The following is a 26,975-nucleotide window of genomic DNA, read 5'->3' as shown; positions in this document are numbered from 1 at the left end:
CACCAGGGCCTGGGGAGAGCGCCTGTCTGCACAGTCTCGGAGTGTGTCCGACACCGCGGTGACCACTGCCTCCGTTGAGTGTGCAGGCCGAAATCCAGCCTGATGGGGGTCAAAGCAGGAAGACTCCTCCAAAAAGTTAGAAAGGATTTTCGCCACGTATGCCTCTAGAATTTTTGCCAGATAAGGCAACAAGGAAATGGGCCTGTAATTTGCCTTACATGCAGGGTCAGCCCCGGGTTTTTTTAGTAGAGGTATGACCGTGGCTTCTTTGAAAGCAGACGGGACTATGCCCGACGAGAAGGAGTCATTAAGGAGGGCGGGTACAGGGGTAGGGTAGGTGGAGAAGCATTCTTTCAGGATGCAGGGGGGGCAAACATCCAGTGGGGATCCGGATTTAACTCTCATCAATAGTTCCGACAGCTGGCCCTGAGTTATAGGTTGAAAGTTGGTAAGAGTGGCAGAACCGGACTTGATTGCCATGCCAGTCGTGATTGGGGTCTTTGATTGGGCAATGCTGGACTTTATATCTGTGATTTTGTCACTAAAGTAAGTGTTAAGTGAGTCACACATGTACTGAGTAGGGATTACTTTAGGACGGACATTCTCCAAGTTGGTCAATTCGTTAAAGACAGAAAAAATATCCTTAGATTTGTTTGTTGAATCTAGGATACGAGAAGCAAAATACTCAGTCTTCGCTGCAGAGATGGCATTCATGTATTCCTTCCTCGCCCTGGTATATTTGATTTTTCCCTCAGTATCATAATCGCGGCGCCACAGACGTTCAAGATGCCGGAGGGCCAGTTTCCTGCTTTTCAAGTCGGCTGAGAACCATCTGTTGGTGTCTGTGCACCGTGCTAGTCTAATTCTTTTGTAAGGGGCATGAAGATTGCTTGCCGCTTGTAGCCAGTCGGTTATAGTGGAAACAGACAGGTTTATGTCATTATCCAAGGAAGGGGCATCATTGGCTAGTGACTGTAAGAAAGCGGCCTTATCCATTGCGTTCCAGTTTCTGGCTAATTTGCCAGCGATTGGCACAGTGGTTCTGATATGCTTAACACAGATCTTAAATCTAAGGATGAGATGATCTGACCATAGGCAAGGCAAGGTTAGCGGGGAGGACACACAGTTGGTGTTAGACCACACTTGGTCTAATATGTGTCCTTTGTCGTGGGTAGGGGAAAGCACCAATTGCTTGAAGTTGAGGTTAGACAGAAGGTCAGTCAATTCCGCCGATTGAGAGCCCTCTGCTGGGTCTTTATACCAGTAATTAAAATCACCTACTAACAGGACCCTGGTGTGATCCAAAGCCAGGTTAGCAACTTGTTCACTAAAAACCATAGGAAACAGTGGCATTGAAGTGAGTGGTTTGTACAAGAGAACACATGCTATAGTCATGTGGGGAGCAGCGATTTTTAATACCAGGTTATCTGTGTTGACTAGGGTCATACAGGTAAGAGCGGTAACATTCAAACTAGAGTGGATAATCGCCGCAACTCCACCTCCTCCTTTCCCGGTATCGCGGTCTGCCTGAATAATGTAGTAGTCAGATGGCAGTGCTGCTATAATATCGGGTGCTGAAGTAGTGGTTAGCCAAGTTTCTGCCAGAAGGAGGATGTCTGGCTTCTCCGTGTCTAGTAAAAGGAAGATGTCCATCTGGTGCTTGACAAGGGAGCGAGTGTTAAGATACAAGATAGCGAGCTCATCGGAGGGTAGAATGGGCGAGGCCAGACATGCTGCACGGGTGGAAAGGTGACAGCCTTGGCTCAGGATACCATGCTTACAAAGCTGATGGAGTGTATCCTTTGGTAGAAGTAGGAGGTCATTGTTTGTGTTACACTCCATAAGATCGGCCCTAGAGTAATGGATAGGTTGGGTATTATGAGGTGCCCCTAGTCCCGGTCGGTCGCGGATGGGCGCAGACGGGCTTTCCTTAGGCGCGCAATCGGCGCGCCCGCTGCGCTCGTCCTCATGACGGCACCATTCCATCATGAGGACCCCTGGGGCACAAAATCCCTCTGGTGCAGCTACCAGAGGGATTTCTTTTTCTTTGCCAAAGCCTTGGGAGCTGGAGAAGAGTATCCCCAGCTCCAGAGGCCCCCCACCCTGCTTCTGTGAAATGACGATGAGCGCGCACATCGCGCTGACGTCATTTCACAGAAACCAAAACTGAAATGAGCCTTTAGGCTCATTTCAGTTTCACTATCTCAGTTTCACTATCTTAGTTTCACTATCTCAGCGCCCTGAGCACGTAGAATGAAGGGAGAAGTATCATTGGAAAGGAGCAGTGGATCCCTGTTTGGGGATCGCCCCAGGAGCCCGATCCCCAAACAGGGATCCACCCACTAAGGCACCAGGGAGAGGGGAGCGACCCCTTGGGCAAGGGCGTTTGCTCCCACCCAATAAAATTGGCCATATAAAGTCTTCCGCACCGGGGGGTCAGAAAGCCTTCTTGACTCCAGGGATTCTTTTTGCCACCATATTTATTTAGGGTGGGGGCTGCCAAAAATGGGCACGCCTTTCTGCCAGCAGTAGCCCACAATATGCCCCCCAGGGGGACAGAAAGCCCACTTGACGCCAGGGATTTGATTTGTTGCCATGTTTTTGTAGGGTGGGGGCTGCCCAAAATGGGCATGCCAATGCCTCCACTACAATTACAGCCTTTCTGCCCCACCCCCCCGGGGGAGAAGATGGTGGCACTAGCCCCCAATCTGCCCCCCAGGGGGCAGAAAGCCCACAAGACGCCAGAGATTTCTTTGGCGCAATTTAATTAGGGTGGGAGCTCCCCAACATGGGCATGCATATGCCCCACCCTGCCACAATTAAAGCCTTTCTGTCCCACTAGAAATGTGTGGGTTTGGTAGGTTTCCCTAGATGGCTGCCGAGCCCGGGGCCAAAAAAACAGGTGCCCCCCCAAAAACCAGGTAGTTTTGTTATAGGTAATTTTGAAGTCTCCTCAGTACAATTTGGGCCATTTCCTGTTGCAGACACTATGTCTATCCACACAAGTGAGGTATCATTTTATCGGGAGACCGGGGGGAATGCTGGGTGGTAGGAAATTTATGGATCTACATGGATTCCAGTACTTTCCCACACAGAAATTCGAGAAAAAAGTGATTTCAGCTATATTTGGGGTATGCAGGGGATTCTGGGTAGGAAAATGTTGGGCGACCCATGCAAGCCATACCTCGCTGGACTTCCCCTCGTGTCTAGTTTTAAGAAATGTGTGGTTTTGGTAGGTTTCCCAAGATGGCCGCTGAGCCCGGGGCCAAAACCCCAGGTGCCTCCCCTTGCAAAACCAGGCTGTTTTGTGATAGGTCATTTTGATGTTGCCTCAATAGGTTTTGGGCCCTTGCCTGTCGCGGTTACTTGACCCACCTACGTGAGTGAGGTATCATTTTTATCTGGAGACCTGGTGGAACACTGGGTGGTAGGAAACTTGTGGATCCAGGCAGAATCCAGAACTTTCCCACACAGAAATTTTAGAAAAAAGTGATTTTTGTTAGCTAAATTTGAGGTTTGCAGGGAATTCTGGTTAGGAAAACATTGGGGGACCCATGCAAGCCATACCTCGCTGGACTCCCCCGGGTGTCTAGTTTTCAGAAATGTGTTGGTTTGGTAGGTTTCCCAAGATGGCCGCTGAGCCTGGGGCCAAAACCCCAGGTGACTCCCCATGCAAAACCAGGTTGGTTTATGATAGGTAATTTTGATGTTGCCTAAATAGGTTTTGGGCACTTGCCTGACGCGGGTACTTGACCTACCCACACAAGTGAGGTACCTTTTTTCTTGGAAGACTCTGGGAAATTCGGGGTGGGTGGAATTTTGTGGATCCACGCAGATTCCAGAACTTTCCACCATAGAAATGTGAGGAAAATGTGTGTTTTGGTCAATTTTTTAGGTTTGCAAGGGATTCTGGGTAACAGAAACTGGTGAGAGCCAGTCAAGTCACCCCATCCTGGATTCCCCTGCATGTCTAGTTTAAAAAAAATGATAGGTTTGCTAGGTTTCCCTAGGGGCCGGCAGAGCTAGGGTTAAAAAACTATAGCTAGGCACTTTGCAAAAAAAGGGTAATTTTTCATTGTGAAAATATGGTGTGTCCAGGTTGTGTTTTGAGCCGTTTCCTGCCGTAGGCACCAGCCTACCCACCCAAGTGAGGGACCATGTTTTTTGGGAGACTTAGAGTAACACAGAATTGTAGAGCAACTGTTATTACCTATTGACTTTTGATGCATTTCTGCCTTCCAAATGAAAGACTGTGTAAAAAAGAAGTCATTTTGAAAAATGACCTATAATTCTCATGCTAGTATGGGTACACCCAATTTCGGAAATGTGCAAATATCTACTGTTTCTAAACTCTATAATTTGTTCACATTGCAGAAATACATAGGTGTCTTTCATACTGATTTTTCCATGTATACATTTTCCCAGAATAATTGCTGTATACCCGGTACATAATAAAAGAACATTGCAAGACGCTGCTCAGTTATTGGCTCTGAGTTCGTCTGGTTCTTGGTGAACCTACAAGTCCTATATATCCCCTGAACCAGAAAGGTCCAGTTAATGTAATGGTATATGGCTTTCAAACAGCTGTCATAATTAAAAGAAGTTACAGGTGAAAACGATGACACAAATGGCTGTTTTTTCCATTAATTTTCAATTTTTCCTATATTTAACTGTTAGTTTCTATAAAGAAACCTTGAAGGATCTACACAAATAACCCCTTGCTGAATTTAGAATTGTGTCTACTTTTCAAAACAGTATAACTTTTGTTAACGCGGGATTTCTAACCTATAGTTATAGATCTAGATGCCAACTCAGGTCGACTGAACCGTTGGTACCTGTCATTGAGTAAAAGGCAATCCACTACTAGGTTAATCAGTTAATGACTTACTCCACTCTAAAGAACCACTGAAGCTTAAAAGTTTTAAAAGTTTATTACAAAGCCAAACTTAACTGGAGATACAAACATCTCAAAATAAGATTCAAAAGATATACGGGTATCAATACAAACATGAATTTTCTGAATGCTCTCAGTCGGCAAAAGAATATCACCAAAACCAATTCTAGAATTAGCAAAGTTACGAGGATGAACACAAGCTGTAGCTTATGAGTCATTTACAGAAAGGAAGAAATCAAATTAAACTGTCCCTACTCTAGACTAAGTGACATCCCTACTTAGCAAGATCTTAACCTAAAAAGGTGTCAGCAGTGGTGACTTCCAAAGAAGATCACACACTTCCCTTAGTCTTTGTTTCAAAGTCGATGTCTCGCAGTTCCCTATCTGCCTACCCATCCGCTCTCTTAGGTTCCTCAGATCATCTGCCTTGCCTCCACCCAGGGGTGCTGTCCCTAATACAAAATCACATTTACATTAGAAACGCCCCGAGAGACGCCCCTCACGTGGTGTTGGTTCTGGCGGCAACTTCCATGCTGGTACTCCTTCTAGGCCCATCGGTAGCGTTGACCTTGCTTCCCAGGCTCCTCTCCGGCAAGACGGTACCCCCAGGAAATTCCTGAAGAGTCCTTCAGGCCTGTGCCAGGCTCTCTTGAACAAAAGTCTATTCATCACTTTCCTGATTAAACCCCCTCGCACCTGCAAACTAGACACTCTCTCTGTGGGCCCCAAATTCCGGCCTCCACCATATCTTTAAGTCGTAAACCATGTAACAGAATTCACAGTTAGTGTCTAGCACGACTTTTCTCTAACGAGCACATATAGATCAAAAGAAATGACTTTATCTATTCAGGCCTGACAGGACTCCATGAGACGGGCCTATGCACTCTGTAAAACATTTAATTTCTTTAGTTTAAACAATATTCTAACTTATTACACACAATGATTATATGAAAAACACTTCCATAAAATATATTTCAGTTCCATGATCAATACTACTTTGAATTACAATAACATTGAAATCCACTACCTCAAAAGAAAGTGTAACAGCATCCTGTACTTTATGTGAACTGCCATGTGGCCTACACATTTCTACGTTTAGCAGAATTACATTTTCCCCTTCCACAGCCACATAACGTAGGATTCCAACATCATCTTAGTATTTCTACACAATTCTACATTAGTTCTCACACAGATATATGCATTCTATATTTAATTAAACACTCTTATGTATTTTCTCTCTCTTAAATCGACACTCTTATAACATGTTTACTAGACTAATACAACGTGCTTGTAAATATGGTGTACTTCTACAGTTTTTCTTAATTTGCGCTCTCTCACTTTCCAGGATCCATTATTGCTTTCATACACATTTCTACCAATTAACTGGAACGAGGTTGAAAGCACCAAAAATAGCAAAAATAGGCTATGTCTCAGAAAAATGCCAAAACTGTGTACAAAATTGTGGTTTTATGACAAAAGTCTGCTTGTCCCTGAAAGCTGGGAAGATGTTGATTTCGCACCACAACCCCTTTTTTGATACCATTTGCAGGGAAAAACCAGACGCTTTGATCTGTAGCCCTTTTTTCGCATTTTTCCCCAAAAACTAAATTCAGCTGTATTTTGGCTAATTTCTGCGTCCCCTCCAGGCGAATCTTAAATCCATGGATACCTCTAGAATCCCCATGATGTTGGAAAAAAGGACGCAAATTTGGCGTGGATACCTTATCTGGTCAAAAAGTTACAGGGGCCTAAGCGCGAACTACCCCAAATAGCCAAAAAAGGCTTCACACATGGGAGGAAAAGGCCTAGCAGCGAAGGGGTTAAATCCCACCCCTCCCTCCTATGACTGTCTGTGCTCTCTTTCCTCCATTGTTTTGCTTGCCCACTTCTGATTTCATGCATATTGCACAGCAACAGGGTCTGCTGTGCAACATGGCTTAAAGAAAAAACAACGCTATGATGCCGTCTACTTTGACCACGTCTAAGTGCTTTTTAAACCATGGTAAATCGCAGCCCGCACTGCTGTGAAAAGTCCATGCCTTCCCAGCAGCACCATAAGCAGAATCCTGTGAATAAAACTCTTGTGATAACACCGCCCGCCAATGTGATGTCACAAGGTTCATGGTACATACAGTGGGGAGGCCTCCTACCACAGCAGAGAGACCACTGTTGGAGAAGAACGACGAGAATGATGGCTTCATTTCAGGATCATTTTTGGGACTTAATAGTTGGATTTGCTCAAGAAATTAAATTAAAACCGTGTGTGCCCTCCCCCCATTAAACCGAAACAGATGGCATCACTCATAAAGAGGTGATGATGTATGATGACACATTGAAAACTCTCAATGTGACACGCCCTTGCTATAAAAGGCTGGTAACCAGGCAGCTGCAGCATTGCACTCAAGGACACCGAGCAGGACGGACCACCTCTAGCAGTTGGAGCTGGGGACAGTGAGAGGCCGAAGCAGCAGGGGTTGAGCATTCTCAACACAGGAAGGGGGCAGGGGTGGGTCTAAGGGGACAGGGTGAGTAAACAAACAAAACGAAAAATTAACTGAACTTGAAACCAAACTGAAAACAAACTTGAAACTGACTAGCAACTGATTTGAAATCCCAACTCCCTTCCCTTCATTTCCACTCCATTCCATCTTCTTCCAGTTTCTACTCTTCCCTCATCACATCCTTTCCCATCAACTTAGGTGCCCTTTAACTTTTTTGTCTCCTCTCCCTTCCAATCAGTTGAGAGCTACCTTAATTTTCCTTTCCTCACTTTTTTCTTTCTTCATCCTTCCCTCCCTCCCCTCTTCTTTCTCTCCCTTCCCTTCTTTTCCTCGCCTTTCATCTCTCTTCCCTTCCCTCCCCTCTTCCTTCACTTTCCCTCCCATTCCCTCTTCCCCTTCCATCTCTCTCTCCCCCTTCCTTCCCCATCCCCTTCTGCTATCACCCACTTTCCCTTCTTTTTCCCCCCTACTTTTTCTCCCTTCCATTCCTCTCCCATTCTATCCATTCCCTCCTCACCTTCCCGCCTCCCTTCCCTTAATCTCTTCTCTCCCTTCAACTCAGTTCACCTATGCTCTCCTTTCCTCACTCTCTTCCTGTCTTCCTGTCTTCCCCTTCCTCATCCCTCCCTCTCTTTTCTCCCTTCCCCGCTTTCCCTCTATTCTGTCCCTTCCCCTTCTTCTTTCACCTCATCTCTCCCTCCTTCACATCTCTCCCCCTCTGTCTCCCCCTTCTCTTGTCTCGCTTTCCCTCTTCTCTCCATTAACTTCCCTTTCCCTATTCTCAAATTCCCCCTCTTCCCTCCCATCCCCACTATTGCCCTCATCACAACACTTCTCCTCCTCTCTCTTTTCCCCTTCCATTCCCTCCCCTTCCACTCCTCCCCCTTGCCCTTTCCATCCACTTCCTCTCTTAAAACCCCTTCCCTTCATTTCCCCTTCCTTCCTTTCCCTTCTCTCCCTTCCCCTTTCTTACCTCCACTTTATGTCCATCCCTCCCTTCCTTTCTGTCTTTCGGCCCCTTTCTCTGTCTCTGTTCCCACCACTTCCCTTCTCCCTTTCCACCCCTTCCCGGTATCTCCCAGCCCTCCCCTTCTCCTTTTCCTTCTTGCCAATTCCCCTCTCCCTTCTCGCACCTCCCCTCCCCTCCCCATGTCCTTTCCTCCACATTCCTCTGATCTCCCAACCCTCCCCTTTCCATCATCTCTCTTCCCCTGCTCTCTTCTCCCTTCACCTTGCCCTCTACCCCTCTACCCTTCTTCTACTTTCCATCCCTTTCCCCGTGACTCTCTTCCCTTTCCCTCCTATTCTCTCCCCTTTTCCCTTCCTTGTTCCCCCTTCCCCTCTACTCTCCCCTATCCACTCTCCCTTCCCTCTACTTCCCCCTCCCAAATTCCCTTCCCCCTACTTACCCTCTGCCTTCTCTTTCTCTCTACTCCCTTCTTTCACCTTCCCCTCATCTCTCCCTTCCCCTCTTTTCTCCTTCCCCTCCTGCTTCCTCTCTTCCTTTCCTCCCTCTATTCCTTCTCCTTTCCCCTTCCATTCTGTTCACTTCCCTCCACTTTCCTTCTTCCTTAGATCCCTTCCTCTCTCCCCTCCCCTTCCCCTCTTTCTTTCCTTCCCCGCTCCTTCCCCTCTTCTCTCCCTTTCCTCCCCTTCTTCTCTCCTTTCCCTGACCCACTACCACGTCACTCCCTCCCCTTCTTTCTTCCTTTCCTCCCCTCTCCCTACCCTCCTTTTCTCTTCCTTTCCATCCACCTCTCCCTTCCCTCCCCTTTCTCTCTCCCTTCCATCCCCTTACCCACTCTCTACCTTACCCTTCCTTTTGATTCCCTTCCCTCTTCTTTTATTTCTCATCACCCTTCCATCTCCTTCCTCTCTTCCCTCCTTCCCCTCCTTTTTCCCTCCACTCTACCTTCTGTCCTCCCTCTTCTCTCCCTTCCGCCCCTTCCCTCATCTTCCCTCTCCCAAATGTCCCTTCCCTTCATCTCCCTTCCCTTCATCTCCCTTCCCTTCCCCTTGTCTCCCTTCCTTCCACTTCCCCTCATCTCCCTTCCCTTTTATCTCCCTCCCATTTTTCTCATCCTCCTCACCTTCCCCTTTTCTCCCCTTCCCCTCTACATCCCCTCTCCCTCTTTTATCTCCTTTCCCCCTTCACCTCCCATATCCCTCCCTCCCCCTCCCTTTCTTCCCCTCCCTTCACTTCCCTTCCACTCTTCCCTCCTTTCCTTTCCTCTCTTCTCTCCCCATCCCTCCCTTTCCCCTCTTCCATTCTTTGCCCTTCCCTTCTGTTTCTCCTCTCCCTTTCCTTCCCTCACCTTTGCTTAGTCTCTCTTCCCTTCTTCCCTCCCGCCACTTCCCTCCTCCTCCCCTCTAGTCCTTAACCTCTCCTTCCTCTCTCCATTACCTTCCTCTCTTTTCTCCCTTCTCTAGCCTTGCTCCCTCATTTGCCTTCTTTCCTCTCTTCCCTTCCCAACTCCCTTCCTTCTGCTTCCTTTTTGCCCTCCCTTCCTTCTTCCCATCATCTCCATCCATTTTCTTCCCTTCTCTTCTCTCCTTCCCCACTCCTTTCACACCCCTTCCCTTCCCCTCTCCTGTCATCGTTTGTCACCTTCCCCTTTACCTTCCCTTCCTCTATTCCCTTCCATTTACCCCCTCACCTTGCTCTGTCCCTTCCCCTCTCCACTGCCCTCCCTTTCCTCTCTCCTTTACAATCTCCTTAACCCTCTCCCTTACCTTATCCTCTTAACTCTCTTCCCTTCCCCTGTTTTCTCCATTCCATTCCATTCCCTTCCCTTCCATTCCCCTCTTTTCTCCCTTTCCTTCCTCTCCCTCCTCCCCACTCCCTTTCTTCCCCTTCCTCACTCCTTCCTCTCCCTTTCCCTTATTCTATCCCGTCCATTCCCCTTTCCCCTCTATTCCCTTCCTCTCTCCCTTCCCATCTTCATCCTCTCCATTTTTCTCTCCCCTTCCCTTTATCTCCCTTTCCTCCCCTTCTTCTCATCATCCTTCCCTCCACTTCCTGTCATTTCCCTTCTCCCTTCCCTTCTCCTATTTTCCCCTTCCCCACTCATCTCCTTTCCCTTCCCCTCTCCCTTTCTATCCTCCCCTTCCGCTCTACCTTCCCGTCCTATCTTCCCTCCTTTTACCCCTTCTTGTCTCCCTTTCATTTCCCGCCTCTTGCTCTATCCATTTCCCTTCCCTCCCTTCCCTTCCCTCCCTTCCCTTTACCCTCTCCCTTCTCCTTCCCCTCTCCATTCCCTTCCCTTATTCTCTATGTTCTCTTTCCTTTCACTATTTTCTCCACTCCCTTCCCTTCCCCTCTTCTCGTCTGTCTCCTCACTTCCGATCCCATCTTTTCTGCATCCCTTCCTCCTCTGATCTCCATCTCCTCCCCCTCCTCTTACCCTCTCCCTTTCTTCCCCTTCCTTACTCCCTACTTTCCCATTCCTCTCTCTTCCAAACCTTACCCTACCCTCCCCTACGTTACCCTCGCCTACCCTGCTTGTCTTCTCTTCCCTCCCTTCCCCTCTTCTCTCTCTTCCATACACCTTTCCCTTCTCTCCCCTTCCTCTCCCTCTTCCCTTCCTCCTCATCATCCTTCTGTCCCCTTCCCTTCATTTCCTCTCATCAAACGTCCCTCCACTTCCTTTGACCTTCTTTCCCTCCCCTTCTCATCTCCCTTCCCCCCTCTTCTTACCCTTCCCCTCTTCTCTTCTCTTCCTTTCCTTTTCTTTCCATCCCACTCTTCTCTCTTCCCATCTTCCTTCACCTTGTCTCCCCTCACTCCTCTTCTTTCATCTCCTTCCCCTCTCTCTTACTCCCCTCTCCCTTCCCTTCCCCTCACCTCTCCCTTACTTTCTCCTCTTCCTTCCTTTCTTCTCTCCCTTCTCTCACCCTCCCCTTCTTCCCTTCCCCATCATCCTTCCCTTCTCTCATCTTCTTCCTCGTCATTTTTCTCTCCCCTTCCCTTCATCTCCCCCTTGTCTGCTTCCTCTCATCATTCTTCCCTCTATTTCCTGTAATCTCCCTTCTCTACCTTCCCCTCATCTCCCTTCCCTTCTCCCATTCTATTCATGCCCTCCCTACTCTCCCATCCCATTCCCCTAATGATCCTTCCCTCCCCTCCCCTCCCCTCTCCTTTCCCTCCCCTTCCCTTCCCTCCCCATCCTCTTCCCCCCACTCCCCTCTTCTTTCATTGCCTCCCCATCTTCCTCCCCTTCCCCTCTTCTCTCCCTTCCACCTCTCCCTTCCCTCCCCTTCCCCTAATTTCCTTTCTCTCCCCTTCCTATTTTCCTTCCACTTCCACTTCCACTTCCTCTTCTATCTTCATTCCCTCCCCCTGGAAAAGCGTGGCTCAATGGTTAGAGCGGCAGACCCTGGTGCAGAGGTCTGGCCTGGGACCAGGGTTCAATTCCCGCCTCGGCGGCTCTCGGACACAATTTCCCCGAACCTGATTATTCTCGCCTCAGTGCCTAGTCCAATCATGGGTCCCACTCTGTGACTCTGGGCAATAGCTTGCTTAATCTCCACAACGGCCCCAGCAGCGCTTGGATGCCTGGCTTCACCTTAGGGGTGCCCAGGAGTGGACATTTCACAGGAAAGCCAGGAAGGCTTCCACAGCGGTATGAATACAGCGCTACGAGACTTCAGGGTAGAAGGCGCTATATAAATACAAACACATTTACATTTCCCTTCTCCTTCCCTTCCCCTCCCCTTCTCTTCCTCTCATCTCTCTTCCACCCCTTCCCCTCTCTTTCCCTTCTTACTTCCCTTCACTTTTTCTTCCTCCCTCTCATCTCCCTTGCCTTCCGCTCTCCCTTTCCCTTCCCTCTTCTACTCTCCCGTTCCATTGCCCACTCCTTTCCACTTTGGCTCTCCCTTTTCCTTCCCCTCTCCCTTTGTCTTCTGCTCACCCTTGCCTCCATTTCCCACTCCCTTCCCTTTCCCTTCCGCCCTCTTTCTCCTCCCCACCTTACCTCCTCTTCAAATCTTCCTTCCCCTCTTTCTTCCTTTCCCTCCCCCTCTCCCTCTGCCTTCACTCCCCTTCTCCTTATCTTTCCTATACCCTCTTATCTCCCTTCCCTTTCTCTGTTCTCTCCTTTCCCTTCCAAGCCCCCTTTCTTTCCCTCTACCTTCGGTTTCTCGTTTTTCACCCTTCCCACACCTTCCCAATGTCTCTACCTTCCCCACTTCCACCCCTTTCCCCTAACCCTTCCCTCCCCTTCTCACCCCGCTCCCCTTTCCCTCATCTCCCTTCTTTCCCCTTCCCCTCTCCCTTACTACTCTCACCTCCCCTTCATCTCTCTTCCATCCCCTTCACCTCTACCTTCCCTCCCTTTCCCCTCCTTCCCACGCTTTCATTTCCCCTCCGCTCTCTTCTATCACTTTACCCTTCTCCCTCCCTGCACTTTCGGCCTTCCCTCTCCCTTCCCTCATTTCCCTTATTTCCCTTCCCCTCATTTCCCTTCATTCCCTTCCCTTCCCCTCCCCTTCCCATGTCACCATTCCTCTTCCCCTGCCTCCCTGCCTCCCTACCCTTCTCTCTCTCTGTCTTCCCTTCCCCTCATCTCTCCCTCCCCCTTTTTCTTCCTTTCCTTTCCCTCTTCTTTTCCCTTCTCTCCATTCCCCTCCTCTCTTTCCTCCCTTCCTCACTCCCTTCTCTCCCCTTCCCCTCATGATCTTTCTTTCCCCTTCTACACATCTCCCTTCTTTCCCCTTACCACCTCCTTTTCCTTCTCTCTCCTTCCCCTTTTCCTCTCCCTTCCCGTTTTCCTTCTCTTCCTCCCTCCGTACCCATCTCCTATCCCCTTCCCTTCAGCTCTCCCTTCCCTTTCCCTCCTCTCCCTTCCCCTCCCCGGTCCCTCCCCTCTCATCTGCCTTCCAACTCATTCCCCTTGCCTCCTCTTCCCTCTCCCTTCTCTTCCACCCTTAGTTCCACTCTCCCTTCCCTTCCGCTCTCCCTTTCCCTTCCCTCTTCTACTCTCCCGTTCCATTGCCCACTCCTTTCCACTTTGGCTCTCCCTTTTCCTTCCCCTCTCCCTTTGTCTTCTGCTCACCCTTGCCTCCATTTCCTTCTCCGTTCCCTTTCCCTTCCGCCCTCTTTTTCCTCCCCACCTTACCTCCTCTTCGAATCTTCCTTCCCTTCCCCTCTTCCTTCCTTTCCCTTTCCCGCTCCATTCTCTCCACTTTTCCTTCTCCTTTCCTCCCCTTCCCCCACCTCTCTCTCTCTTTTCATCTCTTCCCTCCCTCCCTTTCCCGATCTATTCTACACTCCACTTCCCACCTATTCTTGTCCTTTCCTTCTGTTACCTTGTCTCTCTTTTCCAATTTCTTTCCCTTTCCTTTTCAGTTTTCCTTTTTCTTTTCTTTTCGTTTCCTTTTCTTTTTTGTTTGTGTTTTCTTTTTCTTTTTCCCTTTTTTCTTTTTTTTTCTATATCTTTTCCTATGCTTTCCTTTCCCTTTGCTTTCCCTTCCTGCAGCCCTCTTTCTTTAGACTCCCATCTCCTCCCCTCTTCATTCCATGCCCTCTCTTCTCTGCTGCCCTTCCTTCCCTTTCTCTCCCCTTCCTTTCCCTTTTCTATATCTCTTCTCTCCCCTCGGCTCCCCTCTCTTCTTATACTTTATCTTCTCTGTTTACCCATTGCATCCCCTCCATTTTCCTTTCCTTTCTTATCCCTCCCCTCACCTTCTCTTTCCTTTTCCTTCCATCCCATCCAACTTTTCTTTCTTTTCACTTCCCTATCTCTCCTCTCTCCCTTCACTTCCCTGTCTTTCCCCTCTCCATTCTCTTTCTCTTCCCCCCTCCCCTTCCCTATATACCCACTCCACTTCCCTTTCCCATCTCGCCTTTACCATCTCCACCCTTCCAATTCCTCCCTTATATCTTATCTCCTTCCCTATTTCTCCTCCTTTACGTCTCATTCTGTCCTTCCTTATTTCGTATTCGTTATTGTCTCCCCTCCCTTCCTTATTTTCCTCCCCTCCCTTATTTCTGTCCCCTCCTTATTTCTCCTCACTTCTCTCACTTCCCTTCCCTTTCTTCCATGCCCATCACTCTCCTTACTTATTTCTCCTCCAGTTCCTTTCACTCCTCTTAATTATTTCTCTTTCCCCTTCCCTTCAGTCCAATTATATATCCTTGTCGCTCTCCTCCACTTGCTTCACTATTTATCCTGCCCTCTTCTCTACATTTCATTTCCTTTCCTTCCCTTCCCTTCCCTTCCCTTCCCTTTCCTTTCCCTTCCTTTTCTTTCCTTTTCCTTTTCCCTTTCCCTCCCTTCCCTTCCCTTCCCTTCCCCTTTCCCTTCCCTTTGTTCCTTCTCTTCCATTCCTTCCCTTCCTTTGTCCCTTTTCTTCTGTTTGCCCCTTCCCTCCTCTCCCTTCCTTACTCCCGCTTCCCTTTGTCCCTTCTCCGACTTCCCTTCTGTTGTCTCCTGTCCCTTCTCTTTCTCTCCATTCTTTTCTTCCCTATAACTTCTCTCCTCACCCCCACTTTCCCCTGCCACCAAATCCTTTTTGCAAACCTCTTTTATCCTCACCACTTCATCCCACCCCTGCCCCCTTCTCTCCCCTTCCCTGCCAACTGGGTTACTGAGCCATCTCTGATTACTCCTTGTTTGGTATAAATACACACAATACCCGACTACACCTTTTTCTTTACAGAGGTGGTGGATAACTGCCTATATGTTCTACTCCTTACTATAATCCTGATTTGCACATCTATCCTTCTCCATCATCACACTAAGTGGTGCTCCGAAAGATGAGAGCTCCTCTCAGTTCCCTCATGCACAACACTGAAACGCTTCTCATATAGGATTATAACAAATGCAACAATATGACAACGGCATACTGCCCCATTATGTAGCTGCTACCCACTGGCACAACACACGGGTGTGAAGCGCTATGTAATGATTACAGTACATTTCAACTATTAGCCCTGTACTCATAAAACTGTGGGGCATATTACCAAGCAATAGCGATAATTATCGCTATTGCTTGGTTAGAGACAAAAATTTATCGCTGACCTGCGGCGATTTTTATCGCAGATAAACCTTGGTATTACCAAGGTTTATCGCAAATGCGATAAAAATCGGCCGCAATGCATGAATATCGCTGAAAAGTCAGCGATATTCAGGCATTACCGAGCTAATGCTCTTAGCCATGTTATCCACCCCCATTGGATAACATGGCTAAGAACTGCTCAGGGCAGGTGTTAGCTTTTGGAGATAATCGCGCTTAGCGCGAATATCTCCAAAAGTTTGTAATAGAAGATAGCGATGTTAGCGACTGTTTCCAGTCGCTAACATCTTGGCACGCCCACTTTGCATGTCATTAGTGATAAATTTCTCTGACATGCAAAGTGGGGCCCAAGATGGTCGCTATCTCCTACTAGCTGTCGCTAACTGGTGTTAGCGACAGCTAGGTAATAGGGAGATAATTTTATCTCCACTTTCTTGGCTTTTAAAGCCAAAAAAGCGGAGGTAAACCCCCTTGATAATATGCCCCTGTGTCCCTAATCCTGTATTCTTAGCTCAGTACCCTGAACCCGTTGTTCATAACTGTGTAGCCTTAGATGTGCTCTCTTAGACCTGTAACACAATCTTGCGCCCTGTGGCCATAGCCTTATCTATAACCCTTAGCCTTGTTTCCACAACTCTGCAGACTTAGCCCTAGCCACATACCCTTACATGTGCACCTCTAGCTATAACCATGCATTCTGCACTCTGTAACAGTAGGCCTGTATCCATAACTCTGTATCCTTAACTCTGCATTCTGTTCTGAGACTCTTTATGCCCAATAGGTGTTGTGGGCCCTATCTGTAGTATATGGACATTTGCTTTAATTAAAGTACATTCTGAAAAACTATTGTGGATTTATTCCAACCAATGTAGGTTAACGTATAATGGATGTATATTGAATCTAACAATGTACATTTGCCAGAGATATACTGGCCTGCCTGCAGCTGTGGAATTTTCCCAGTAGGCTGCAGGATAAGCGGATGCTTTCAGAGTAGAGTGGTCTGCTATGAATCAACCATGCCCTTATGGCCTAATTGTAGTTAAGGCCTCCTGCAGGGTGGGATTGGTTAGAACAATTTTTCCGGGGGTTATTTTGGTTTTTAATCTAGCCGTGAGACTTGCACTAAAGAAGTCTCATTTAGACATGTAACAACAGCACATTTTAAGAAGGCAGCTTAACCTGTACAAAGTGATTTTGACCACGGCCCCAATTACATACAGGGCGCACTGTCCCTGTATTCACCTTGACGCATCATTCAAAAGGTGTGGCTGACACAGACTGGAAAAGTGCGTCCTTTTATGATGAATTCGCTGCACTGGGGCAGCCATAAGCTCACACTGTAATGGGGCAGCACACTTAGTGAAATACTGAGTGGCTTCTTCTAAGCTGCTTAGTGCTTCTCAGTAGGAGGCACCCGCCTGCACTTTTATGAGGGCACAGACATTTATTTTATTTATTTTATTTATTTATTTTATTTATTTATTTTACTTATTTATTTTATTTATTTATTTTATTTATTTTATTTGTTTATTTTATGCAGGCAGATGCAGTGAGTGGCTGGGTCTGTCTGCGGTGTCCATGGGAAAGCCTTTGCCCCTTTCCAGAGGGCTTCTCTCACTGTGCGCACAGACAGTGTGACACCTTTTGTGGTGCACTGATAGTGTTCCTCCTTAAAGGCATGCTTGCCTCTACACCCACGTCCATAATACAGCATGGCTACAGAGGCAAAATGATTCACACGTGCATGGGTCACGCCCCAGGAAAATGTGGGAACATCCTCCCATGATAACCCTGATGCTACATGTGAGAAAGTGATCAGTATTACAGGAGCAGAACAAGCACTTGCTGTGCCCTTCTGCAGTATCAAAGTGCCACGGCAGCACACAAAGTGGTGGCAACATGCCTGTTGCACCCCATGGCACTTTGCGTGATACTGCACATGAAAGAAGCCAAATTTAGCAATAACATATTATTGCATGCACATGCGCCTTAACAGACAAACATGGATGAAATACATATTCTGACAGTGGAACAATGTATCATATGCTACATAATTCCACTTTTGTATTTATTTATTGTTTTATATAGTGCGACCAAGACCAGGAGGTGTATTGAAGCGGTAATACAAGGTTTTCAAGACATGTCAAGGGCATGATCAAAACAGATTGGCTGGAATTCACAAAGGGATTCCTGACAGGCAAATTTTTGCTAAGGTGGAGATCACCACCATCACAAGTATGGGGATGTCTCCACTCGTAAATCCCACTCAAGGGGTTGGAAGGGTGCTCAAAGGCATGGAAATTTGGGGACACCCATAAACATGTTAAATTGTGGGCATTCCCAAACTCCTATCCAGCTGAGTAGCTCCTCTTCTAGTTTGGCAAGAAGGTATAGAACATCAACAGATTGGTGGGTTGTAGATAAAAGAATTTCCCCATGGAAAAAAAACAAAAAAATCTATATTTGCGCATGGGTTGTATTCCAGCTGTGAGGCCTTCTCTGCCATGGACAACTCTGCACAGCAGGAATAGGAGCTGCAGAAACCGGATTTTCCTGCCTGTAAATCTACACGTGATGCAGCTTTCCAGTCTTATTATTGGAAATGTTGGTGAATAGTGGCTAAACATAAAAATAGGTTCAGGTGGGCAAAGCTTTGTTCGCCCTAAGTGTGGCAGGGTATGCTCAGACGTGAGTCCCTTGCTCACTTGGCCACTGGATTCAAGATAGCCTGGCTGATGAGGATTATGAATCCGAAACCGGTCCCAGGATGCTTGTTTCCGGTCCATGGAAGACATGGCTTGGCAGTTCGGGCTGGACTGTTCCCACGAGGCACAGGGTCAGACTGATTTGCATATAGCCATGTCTGAAATGGGGTGGCTGAGTGGGCTAAAGAATGGTGATGGATTAAACCCAGATCAGTTGACTGGGGTGAGTGTTTGATTTGCTCAAGCGCTCTGTCCATCGTCCCCTTTTGTATCGCTTTGTTCGCCCTAAGTGTGACAGGGTATGCTCAGACGTGAGTCCCTTGCTCACTTGACCACTGGTTTCAAGATAGCCTGGCTGATGAGGATTATGAATCCGAAACCGGTCCCAGGATGCTTGTTTCCGGTCCATGGAAGACATGGCTTGGCAGTTCAGGCTGGACTGTTCCCACGAGGCACTGGGTCAGACTGATTTGCATATAGCCATGTCTGAAATGGGGTGGCTGAGTGGGCTAAAGAATGGTGATGGATTAAACCCAGATCAGTTGACTGGGGGTGAGTGTTTGATTTGCTCAAGCGCTCCGTCCATCATCCCCTTTTGTATCGCTAGGTTCAGGTGGGGTCAGAAATCTGTGACCATATTTTTCCATTTATTTTCATGGAGAGAACCTTTTCGTTTTTTTAATTTAACAACTATATAGTCTCATCCCTCTGAGAATGAGGCATTAGATGAGATACCCTTGATACAATTCAGGACTGCTGCAGGTTACGCATAGATGTCTGCAGCTGGCACAATATTAGCACCTGTACACAGTTATGCATCATGTGCATAAAACAGAATTGATAGAATATTTTTGCAAGCTGTCAAAGCACAACATTTATTTATTTCAGTATATTTTTAAATACTGCTGCACACTATGCAGGACCTCTAAGCACTGTGAAAAAATAAATAAACTCCCATTAACATGTTTGTTCCAATTTCTATAGCTCTTCCAGTCCAATGGGTGTAGTGATCCTGGAATGCACCAAATAAAGCAGGGTGACCAACTTAGGTCCAGGATCCCCAAGTGTTGTGCTACATTTGCTACATTTTCAAGATAACCTTTGACTATGCCACCTTGATTCTTTGAAGTTAAAATTTCACAGAATAAACGAGGCGGACCTAACAATTTAGCAATATCCATCAACATTGGATTTGAACTCTCAAAGGGGGCTGCCCAAGTGTCAGTGTTGGAAAATATCTTATTATTTTTATCATCTTACAATAATGACGTCTTTCTCTTCACATTAATAGATAGAGTCAGCAACACTTCTCTTCACAGCCTCTTTTTAGGTAGCTGTCTGGTTTGCTAACAGCATCTTGGGGACATTCAGAAAGCTCCCCTGGGATGGGCTTTGTGGTTTGTAACTCGCATTTTCCTACTCTCTCTTTGCTGTCTTTATTTGTTTTTGGCTGTTCAGCTCGCTCTGTCTTCCACCGGTTCTTTGTGTTTACTTTTCTTTCTCTGACTTTAAAGTTAGAGTATTTATGCGACAGCCATGCTGGCTACTGGGGGTGTGCCAGTGAAAGGCTGTACAATGTATTTTTTTGCTAGCACAGAGAAAAATGTAAATGTCTGGAAATGAACTGTGCAGATATTTCAGAATATATCCGAAATAGGAAAGCACAAATGAAGCACATTTTTTGTTTGTTAATTGTGAAGTATGGTGAATTTTTTTATATGATCAAACAAAAACAATACCCTAGGTCAGTGGTTCCCAAACTTTTGACTCATGAGGACCCCCATTGGGTCACCACTGGAAGCCGAGGACCCCCAAGCAATTTGTATGAGTTAAATTTCAAATATTGAAACAGTAATTAAAAAAAACACACACACACGTGTTCACACAAAACAAATACTCAAAGTACTAAGGATTTTGGGGCCAGATGTACGACCATTTTATTTAGCGCCTTGCAATTGGCGACACAATGCAAGTGGCAAATTGCGAGTCGCTAAATGAAATGTACAACAGTGTGTTTAATACTGTTTGGGATTTCCAATGGGGTCGCAAATTGCGGGGCTTATTCATATTAATGAGCCTCTCGCAATTTGCGAGCCCATTGGAAATGCCCGCCCTCCCAGGGATGGTGGCCTGCTGGGCTCAGCAGGCCACCATGTCTGGGACTGCTTTTAAATAAAGCAGTTTTTTTTAAAAATGCAGCCCGTTTACCATGCATTTAAAAAAAAAAAGAAAATGAAACGTTTTAGTTTCATTTTTTAAGAGCAGGCAGAGGTCCCTGGGACCTCTGCCTGCCCTTAAAAAATAATTTTGCATGCATTTGCAAAGGGGAAGGGGTCCCCTGGTGACCACTTCCCATTTGCGAATGCATTACCATCTACTTGAAGTAGGTGGTAATTGCAAGTGTTTTGCGACCGAAAAACATTTGTACATGGTTTTGAGACTCGCTATTTGGAAGGGAATGCCGGTTCCAAATAGCAAGTTGCAAAACCAGTTTAGCGAGTCGCAAACAAATTGCGACTCGCGAAATAGGCTATGTACATGGCCCAATAGGTTTTTACATGCGCAAATGGGTTCACAAACCCATTCGCGCATATAAAAACGGATCGTACATCTGGCCCTTAGTATTTTATATTGAAGGAACAGCCCCTCTGTCACATGTATTTCATTTGTTTTATAGCATCTCTCATACCATTGTAGGATGTCAGAGCACTTTGCATCACACACATATAGAGACATTGAATCATACATGTAAATCAGTGTGTTTATAAAATGTTACATAAGGTAAAGGGGACTACAAGGTTCACATGTCATTCATACTGGTAGGCATTTTTAAAGAGTGCTTGGTCTGGAAAAGTACAAACTCAGGATTCAGAACATAACACAGTGGCTAGTAACAGTAAAAATGTGTTTCGGCCCAAATAAATCTTTTTAGCAGCATCAGGATAATGAATAACTGGGAAAAAACATAAGTTACTAACTAGTACCATGCAGTTTGCAAGCAGCTCTTTGATGACAGTTTATAGGTCCCTCTGCTAGATTACAATTGCCACTTATGAATTGCACAGTAACAAAATAATCTCTGTGACAAAAGCAGTAACCACGAACCTATGCACATAAAATACTGCTTTTCTAAAATGCATGTTACACGTTCTTTGCAGTAGGCATATTAACCCTCTGTGCTACATTAGTTAAGTCAAAGCTGCCACTGAACAAAACTCGCCTCGCTCTCCAGCAGATACATTAATCACTGGCATTATCTTGACACTTTTATTGTTGCTGGAAAGCTGCTAATTACACAAGAAACTTTTCTGTGCTTTTAAAACTGCTGCCAAGGGACCCCCTGGGAATGTGTCACGGACCCCTGGGGGTCCGCGGACCACAGATTGGGAAACACTGCCCTAGGTGATAGCATTTTCACACATTATCATTTGTGTGTTCTATACTTTTATCAGTAAAACTGTATGTCTGGCCATATGTACTGGTCATTTCAATTGAAGATGTGTTGTCAGTAATGACAGTGCAATATCACACTAGGCATACTCCACTTTAACCTACTCCATTGTAATCTGCAACACGCCATGCCACTGCACTCTACTCTACACCACTGTACACTACAACACTCCACTCTACGCCACTCCATACTACGTCACAGCCCTCTGCTCTGCACCACTCCACTCTGTGCCACTACATTCTATGTCACTCTACCCTGCAACACTGCACTCTATGGCAATGCTCTCTATTCCAATCTACCCTATGCCACTCTAATGTAATTTGCACCACTGCACTCTATGCCATTGCACTCTATGCCACTGCACTGCATGCCACTGTACTATACCCTGCACACCTCCACTCAACTGTGCACCATTCTACTCTATGCCACTTCACTTTATTCTGATTCATTGCAATCTGTGCAGCTCAACTCTGCACCAATCCACTCTTCTCATCACCATTCCACTCTGTCACTCTACTGTACTCTGTACCACTCTGCTCTACTATGCCACTGCACTCTACTCTAACCACTGCACTCTATGTCATTCAGCTCTGCACCACTGCACTCTACATCACTGCACTCAACATCACTATACTCTATGTCAATTAATTCTATGCCACTCTATTCTACTCTGCACCACTGTACTCTATGCCACTGATCTCTGTGCCACTCTACTCAGTACCATTCTGCTCTATGCCACTCCACTCTTTGCCAATGCACTCTACTCCACTCTACTACACACCACTGCACTCTACGACAATCTACTCTGATACTCTGCACTCTCTGCCACTGAACTTTATGCCAATCTACTGTCTGCCACTAGGCTCTATAACACTCCACTCTACTATGCACCACTCTACTCTATACCACAATGCTATGCCATTCCATTCTGCATCACTCCACTCTACAACATCCTACTCTGCAACACTGCACTCTCTGCCACTGAACTCTTCGCCACTCTACTCTGCACCACTGCACTCTATACCACTGCACTGTACTCTGCGTCACTCTACTCTACTCCAATCTACTGCACTATATGCCTCTACACTGTAAGCCGCTCTACTCTGGATTGCTTCACTCTACGTCACTGCACTCAACGACAATCCACTGTAAGCCACTGCACTCTGAGCCACTTCACTCTATTCTGAAACAATCTGCTCTACAACACTCTATTCCACTCTGTACCATTCCACTCTATGCCACTTTACCCTATGCCACTGCAATATACGCTTTACAACTCCACTCTTCTCCACGCCACTCTACTCTACACCACTGCATTCTATGCTGTTGCACTCTACGACACTGCACTCTATGCCAATACACTCTACACCATTTTACTCAAAACCAATACATTCTTTGCCACTGCACCCTAGCCAATCTTCTTTGCACCACTGCACTGTATGCCACGATACTCTACTCTGCAACACTCTTGTCTATGCCACTGCACTTTAAGCCACTGCACACTATGTCACTCTACACCATTGTGCGCTGCGTCACTGCACTCTACGCCACTCTATTCTATTCTGAACCACCGTACTCTATGCCACTGCTCTCTATACTACTCTACTTTACTCTACGACACTGCACTCTATGCCAATTTAATCTGCACTCTATGCTACTGCACTCTACGACACTCTACTCTGCAAGACTACACTCTCTAAAACTGAACTCTATGGCACTCTACTCTGTGCCACTTCACTCAATGCCTCTGCACTCTATGCTACTTCACTCTACTCCACAACTCTACGCCACTACATTCTACGCCACTCTATTCTGCATCACTCCACTTTATGCCACTGCACTCTTTGCCACTCTATTCCAATCTGCACCACTGCACTCCATGACACTCTATCCTACACCCCTGTCCTCAACGGTTTGCAGCCATTATCCCGCATTTTTCATTCCGCATACCTTTAGTCCGCATACCATTAGTACGAAAGTACCATCAGTCCGCAAAATTTTAAAACGCATGCCATTATATCTTCTATGGTTTTACCACGCATGCTTTTACAACGAAATTCGTTGTAAAAGCATGAATGGTAAAAGCATATGTTTTAAATTTTTAAGTGTAAGATAAGTATATGATTTTAGTTTGGGGGTGTTGGGGTATATGTTTTAGGGGTTCAAGAGTATTTTAAGGGTGAGTTTGGGGGTGTTGGGGTATATGTTTTAAGGGTGTGTTTGGGTTATTGTGTATAGGGGTATTTTAAGGGTTCTGGGCTAGGTTTGGGTTTTGGGGTACAGGGATATTTTTAGGGTTTAGGGCTAGGTTTGGGTTTTGGGGTACAGGGGTATTTTTAGGGTTCAGGGATAGGTTTGGGTTTTGGGGTACTGGGGTATTTTTAAGGTTCAGGGATAGGTTTGGGTTTTGGGGTACAGGGGTATTTTTAGGGTTCAGGGCTAGGTTTGGGGTTTGGGGTACAGGGGTATTTTTAGGGTTCAGGGATAGGTTTGGGTTTTGGGGTACAGGGGTATTTTTAGGGTTCTGGGAAAGTTTTGGGTTTTGGGGTACAGGGGTATTTTTAGGGTTCAGGGATAGGTTTGGGTTTTGGGGTACAGGGGTATTTTTAGGGTTCAGGACTAGTTTTGGGTTTTGGGGTACAGGGGTATTTTAGGGTTCAGGGGTAGGTTTGGGTTTTGGGGTACAGGGGTAATTTTAGGGTTCAGGGGTAGGTTTTAGGTTTTGGTGTACAGGGGTATTTTTAGGGTCAGGATGGGTTATTGTTTAAGGGTGCTGGGGTATTATAAGGAGTACGGGTGGGTTATGATTTTGGGGTGCAGGGGTATTTTAAGGGACCAGGTTGGTTTCTTTTTTTTTTAGGGTCTATAGGGTAATTTCTTAAAATAATATATATATATATATATATATATATATATATATATATATATATATATATATATATATATATTAAATATATATTTATGAACAAATATAATTATAAATAATTCAATTAAAATGTAAAGAAAGTTTATTTTTAAATGTAGTAAAATATATTTGTATGTATGTATATATATATATATATATATATATATATATATATATATATATATATAGTGTACTTTTACAAAGTATATGCCTTCACCACGCATGCCTTTGCGTTGTGATGGCATGCGTGGTAAAGGCATATGGGGAGTAAATGTTTGCGGGATAATGGTATTTCGGTGTATTGGTTTTGCGTTATCAAAAATGCGGACTAATGGTATGGGGATTTTATCCCGCGGGATAACGTCATATATTCGACCTCAACACCACTCTACTCCAAACCTCTGCACTCTACCCTGCAACACTCTAAAGTACCCTGCACCACTCCACTCTATGCCACTTCACTCTACTCTGAAACAATCTACTCTAAACCTCTGCGCTCTACTCCACTCTGCACCACTCCACCCCGCGACTGCAGTTTATGTTGCGCCACTGCAGTCTACTTTACTCTGAGCCACTCCACTCCACACCACTGCACTCTAGGCCACTTTGCTTAAAACCAATGTACTCTATGCCACTGCACTCAATGCCAATCTACTGTGCACCACTGTACTTTATGCTACTTCACTCTAGGGCACTCTACGCCTCTCTATGACACTCAACTTTTTGGCACTAGACTCCACGATACTCCATTTATTTATTTATTTATTTATTTATTTTCGCATTTGTAGAGCGCTCTGTTACCCGGAGGTGTCCTGGCGCTGGCTGCTGGTGCTAAGATGAGTGGGTGCGCTTAGTGGGTGAAAAGCCAGGTTTTCAGCTCTCTCCTGAATAGCATCAGGTCCTGGCATTGTCTAAGCCTAAGCGGAAGTTTATTCCAGGCCTCGGCAGCCCCAAGGGAGAAGCTTCTGCCTCCCCAGCGGGCTCTTTTAATTCTGGGGACCGTGACCAGGGCCTGTTCCCCTGATCTCAGTGTTCTTGCCGGTATATGCCATCGAAAGAGCAGTTTCATATATCTGGGGCCCCTTTCATGTAGGGCTTTAAAAACTATGCATAGTGCCTTAAAAACAATTCGCTTGCGGATGGATAGCCAGTGTAGAGTCACCAAGTCTTGACTGATAGATGCGAATTTGGGGGTGTCAGTGATCAGGCGGGCAGCTGCGTTCTGTAGTAGTTGTAATTTATTAAGGACGCTCTGCTGGGCATTTAGCATCAGGCTGTTACAGTAGTCTAAGCGGGAGAGAGCTAGACCTGTAACAATGGTTTTCCTATGGTCCCTCTCCACATAAGGAAGAATTTTTCTGATAGTTTTAAGCACATAATGCAAAGAGGAGGAAAGTGCGTTAACCTGGGGTTTAAAGGACAAGGAATTGTCCACCAAAATGCCCAGGTTTTTTACTTTGTCCACCGGGGTGGGGAGAGGGCCCATTTCATCTGGCCACCAGCTCGGGGACCAGAAGTTATCCGTGGCTCCGAAGAGCAGTACTTCTGTTTTCGAGGAATTAAGTTTAAGGCAGTTTTGTGCCATCCAGCATTCCACCTCTCGCATGCAGCTTTTAAATCTGTCTGCTGTATCTTCAACATTTCCTGGTAAGAGAGACACCACAATCTGAGTGTCGTCCGCATATGCTGTGAGGTGAAAGCCAAATGAACGTATCACCGGGGCCAGGGATGCAACATAGACATTTAAAAGGGTAGGGCTAAGCGAAGACCCCTGAGGGACTCCACAAGGCAGCACAAACGGGTGGGATTCGTAATCTCCTAGGGCCACCACCTGGGTTCTGCCTTCTAGAAAGGCCTGTAGGATGTTGAGTGCCTTTCCCTGGATTCCACAGGCCCTCAACCGGTCCACCAACCTTTTGTGGTGGACCGTATCGAAGGCCGCGGAAAGATCCAGCAGGATCAGGGCCGCTCTGCCTCCTGCGTCCATCACCTGCCTGATATCCTCCACTGATTTAATCAGGGCAGATTCCGTGCTGTGCTCAGCCCGAAAACCGTGTTGTGAAGGGTCAAGGTGGTCCCCTGTGTTTAAAAAGGCGCTAAGTTGTGAGTTAAGGCTGCCTTCGATGATTTTTGCGGGGAGAGGAAGTCGTGCTATCGGCCGATAATTGTTCAAGTTAGTGATGTCTTGGTTGGGTTTTTTTAGTAATGGCAGGATGGATGCTCGCTTCCATATGGAGGGATATTCTCCTTTCTCCAGCATCTGATTAAAAAGTGGGGTAAGTCCTCTTGCAATGGCATCTGGGGCTAGTTTGGCTATGCCAGCGGGACAAGGGTCATGCGGCGAACCTGATTTTATTTTTAAAAGGCGCGTGGCCACTTCCTTATCTGTGATGGGCTGGAATTGTTGGACTTTAGCTGAAGGGCCTAAGGTCTTCCGACCCTCCCTCGAGGGGGATGTCATGACTCGACTGTCTAGTGAGAAGAAGATGTTTTCTACCTT

Source organism: Lissotriton helveticus, chromosome 5_1 (genome assembly GCF_964261635.1).
Source record: "Lissotriton helveticus chromosome 5_1, aLisHel1.1, whole genome shotgun sequence".
NCBI lineage: Eukaryota > Metazoa > Chordata > Amphibia > Caudata > Salamandridae > Lissotriton > Lissotriton helveticus.
The sequence above is the reverse complement of the archived record's forward strand: the minus strand, read 5'-3'. Positions refer to the sequence as shown.